Source organism: Triticum urartu, chromosome 2 (genome assembly GCF_003073215.2).
Source record: "Triticum urartu cultivar G1812 chromosome 2, Tu2.1, whole genome shotgun sequence".
NCBI lineage: Eukaryota > Viridiplantae > Streptophyta > Magnoliopsida > Poales > Poaceae > Triticum > Triticum urartu.
In genome coordinates this window covers 233,581,882-233,586,400 of record NC_053023.1, presented here as the reverse complement: position 1 = coordinate 233,586,400, position 4,519 = coordinate 233,581,882, and positions in this window count along the sequence as shown.

Below are 4,519 nucleotides of genomic sequence, written 5' to 3'. Positions count from 1 at the left end.
GCATATTTGTCAGGTGATTTCTAATGCAAACTATTCAATAATCTATTTATGTTATCCGGAACAAAAATACTTCACACACTTTTGTGTTTTGTCTAATTGCAGGTGTATGGGACATTTGTATAATCCACATATGAAGATAAGGGAAAAGGAGAAGTTTATGTTGTGTTCAAAAAGTCCTCTCACGTCACTTTTGGGCCAAGAGAAGATAGAGTCCAAGTCTTTCACGTTCTGGATTCAGATTCGGACTGCACAGACATACCTGACTCAAAACGCCAACAACTTTTTCATACGGACTCCGAATTGGGTGATTCTTTTTTTGTTGGAAACTAGATTTCGTGCTCTTTCCAACCCAATTGGATTAACCTTCAAATTCGTCCGGAGCGTTGATTTACGGACGAAACAATCTGACGTTGCAGCAGAATCCGAGTCAAAATACAAGCCCAAAGGTGTTGCATCATCTCCACTTGGGCCCATGAGCCTTGTACGACCTAGGGTTAGTTTTAGGCTGCCTTGGGACGTCCTCCCACCTCCTTGGCCGCCACCCCTTGCTCCTATATAAGTAGATCCATCTAGTAGCTTTTTCCTGGGGGATTTGTTTAGTTAAAAGTTAGCCATTGCAACTTCGTGTACTTCGTTTGTGTCCAACGACCGGACCAAGACCGCTTACGGATCCCCACCGTTATCAATACTTCATATATATTTGCGATATTCAGATTGCTTTATCATATTCTTGCTCGTTCTTCGATTGCTTGCAGGAATAGACCTTCGTGGTCAGGCTGACCGTGCTTCCAGCATCGTCAGTAACCTCAGGAGATTGGTTTAGCGGTTGCTAAGGCGCAACGTCGTGCACGTTTGTAGTCGGATCGTCAAAGTCGTCTCCACCAAATCGATAGTTATCATCTCATCGAAAGATCAGGACCCTCGCCTCTATCAAGTGGTATAACATAAATAGATTATTGAATAGTTTGCATTAGAAATCACCTGACAAATATGCATGTATGCAATATTTTTGGTCGTATCCAAGGTAGTCATGTCCTCATCACGTCATCTGCACGAGGACGAGGCTCGCCTCCTTTTCGAGGCCGAGTACCCGGTCCCGTCGGACATGCGGGTGCCCGGGGCTTGGAGGATCAGCGCCGCCGGCGTGCCGGTGCCATCACCACCCACCGGGGTGACGCGGCGTGCAAAGATCGCACGCATCCGCGCGTCCCTGCCGCGGGCGGTGAGGGAGGGGCCACGGTACGTCCCCGACAGCCCGCTCTGGGAGCCCTACTTCCGCCGCCGTCACGTCGAGCAGCTCGAGGCCACCAACGGCGTCGTGCCCTCCGGCAGGCTCAACTCCGATGGCCGGCGCCGGTGGTGGGGCGTGCCCGGCCGCATGTTGGAGGTCGTCCTCGAGTACATCGAGAGCGGCAACACGCCGCGCTTCGAGTACCCTGCTCCCCCGTCCTTCTCACGCCGCCGGAGAAGCTCCTGGATGCCGAGGCGCATGGAGACCGGGGCATCCTCCTCCTCGTCCGGCGGCTCTCCGTGCCTCCACCTCCGCCCCGTCAAGCCGGAGCCCCAGGACACGCCTGTCAGCACGCGTACCCGCAGCTCCGGCGGCTCTCCCTGCCTCCACCTCCGCCCCGTCAAGCCGGAGCCCCAGGACACGCCTGTCAGCACGCGTACCCGCAGCTCCGGCGCCCTCGTCGAGCCCAAGGTGGAGCCCAGCCTTCCCCCGGAGTACGAGGAGATAGCCCGGCGCGGCTTCTCCGACGAGGACGCCATGCAGTGGTCGTGTGACGACTACCTGCGTGAGGAGATGATCCGGCAGCGCCGGGCCCTGGAGGAGATTGCCGCCCGTAAACGTGGGCGCGAGGACGAGGACGGTGTCGTCGTCCTCGATAGCGACGACGATGACGCCCCCGGACCGTCCAACCCGCCGCGCCAACCGGGGAAGGGATGCAGCAGGGACGGCGGAGGCGTAGGCGGGGGCAGCGGCGACGACGACGACGACGGTGACTACACGCGGTTCGACAGCCTCCTCGGCATGTAGAACCGCGTGGGCGGGCGGCGAGGGAGACGGCGGGGGTAGCCCCGCGGTAGTTTTTTTTCTTTTTTTGTAAAATATGTTTAAATTTGAACGAACTCGCCCGTGTTTGCGTTGTGTTTGCGCCGAATTTGAACATTTTAAAAACCCGTGGGGGGCCGCGACTGGGGGGCATCACGCCCCCAGTGCGCGGTTTAGCGCCGGTGCGCCCCTAGGGGGTGATTTTTTGCCCCTCTTGGGGGGCCAACGGCTGAAGATGCCCTTAGGATTAACCATATTCAACACACGTTTTTTATGGTTTTATGTGAACACCGAGACCATCGCCGACGAGGGTAAGAAAAAGGATAAGCGGCAAAACAAATGTGATGCCTCACAAAAATAAAGGAGATGGACCTATTGTGATCTTGAATGATAGTTGTTGAGTTAAGAGCGTGTGTTATGTTTTCTCTCCTGTTGCAACGCACGGGCTCTTTTGCTAGTGTGTGTGTCTCTCTCTCTCTCTCTCTATATATATATATATATATATATATATTTGCAAGATCTAATTGGAAACTATGTTGTTGTGGCTATACAAATACTTTGACTTTCGCCTGTCATGTCGATGTTTTTGCATGTTTGCTAAATATCGGGCGCCAGAAAAAAAAATTAGTCGTAGGTAACTCCCATACATCGTGATGCTCTGGCAAAATTTCCTTTCCCTTTTGTTATACAACTCGACCTGATTTCTTTACTTATTTCAGACATTGGAGTATACTTTTTTTAATCGCGCTGACCCCTTTCCATTACAAAAAACGAAAATACAAATAGTCTGAGAAACATTCAGGAGGAGAGAAAGAGAGGTAGCGAGTTCAACGCACTGTCAAAAAACCCACTGCCTTCGCCCGCCATCGAAACGAAGGCTATGGAGCGAAAACCTGCCAGCACCAAAATAACTAACTTATTACATGCCCAAATCAGAGGGGCACAAATCCAGAACAGCCGGGGTATGCGAGTACATCAGTTCTGGCCACCGAGAGAATCCAAAAGAGATAAACTACCGACAGGATACGAACCCATCACATGATAGTACTGATTCATCAACTCGGACTTGGAATCGAAAGACTGCTGCTTGATCACCAGGAAAGTACACCCCCGCATCATCGCCCAGACGCCTAGATGTCTCGCAAAGTTTCATCAGCTTCATTGTACTGGTTCTCACCATCTCCGCTTGCAGCTTCTCCGCTTCCCCTGCTGGTTGAAGACCTGCCCAGTATAGAAGAAAGGAACACATCAAAAAAACAATCTCAAAAGGAGATTTAATTAATTTTTTCTCAAAAGTGGCCTTGTTACGAGCTAGCCAGATTGCCTAGGTGGCAGCAGCCAGACCAACCATATACAGCTGGGGTTCATCAGGGAGAAATTTGTGACACCAAATATAGTATTGCCAGTAATTATTAGGACACCAGTTAGTCCCCAGAACCACCTGAGTTGACTTCCATACCACACGAGCCACGGGACAGGTAAAAAAGAGATGAGTGGCTGTCTCAGCTTTTGCAAAAAGAGCAGGCTGGGTTACCAGGCCATTTTTTCCTCTTCATCACTTGCCTCGTGAGTACAACATTCTGGGCTAATTGCCACATGAAAATCTGAATTTTGAGAGGTATTTTTGCCTCCCAAATCCATTTGTAGTTGCTGCCATTAAGAGGCTTTTCCAGCCATTTATACATTGATTTAGTGAAGAATTTAGCATTTTTATTTAACCCCCACTACACCTCATCTTTTCCAGCCGTGAGGTGAACCTCTGAAATTTGGAGACACATCTCACGCCATTGTTCAGCGAGGATTGGGCAAAGGCGACGTCTAAAAAAGGCATTAACGTCTACAACACTGAACTTATCAACCGTGTAGTCTGGATCCGTGCAAATCTCAAAGAAATGAGGGAATTGCATATTAAACGGGATCAACCCATTTATAGGATCCTTCCAAACTCTAGTTAAGTCTCCAGGTTTCATTTTAATTTTCCTCCAGACCTTCTGTTAGATAATAACGAGATAAAAGAGACACGAGAGCACACAGATTTTTACGTGAAAACCCTTGCGGGAGGAAACCACAGACGCACGAAGGCGCAATCACTATGAGGAGGAGTATTACAAGCACGAGACGACAGACCGTCTGAGGTGCGACTACATGGGGTATATAAGAGGGGCAACACATAGGAGTCGTTGTAGGACAAGTAAACGAGTTGTACTCGTACGCGTCGGTACCAACGCAAAAGCCCACACCGGTTGTACTACGTCTAGTCCAACATGGTATAATTTGGATCACAATTTAACAATCTCCACCTTGATCCAAATTTCCTTCAGTAGTCGAAGAAGGTGAATAACTCCATCCAAATCAGCATAAACACCTTGTGCGTCAAAGTCCATAGGACTAGTGAGAAATACCAACTAAGCCTGAGCAAAGCTCAAACTTATTGGTCGGAACTGGCTTTGTCATCATCTCAGCAGG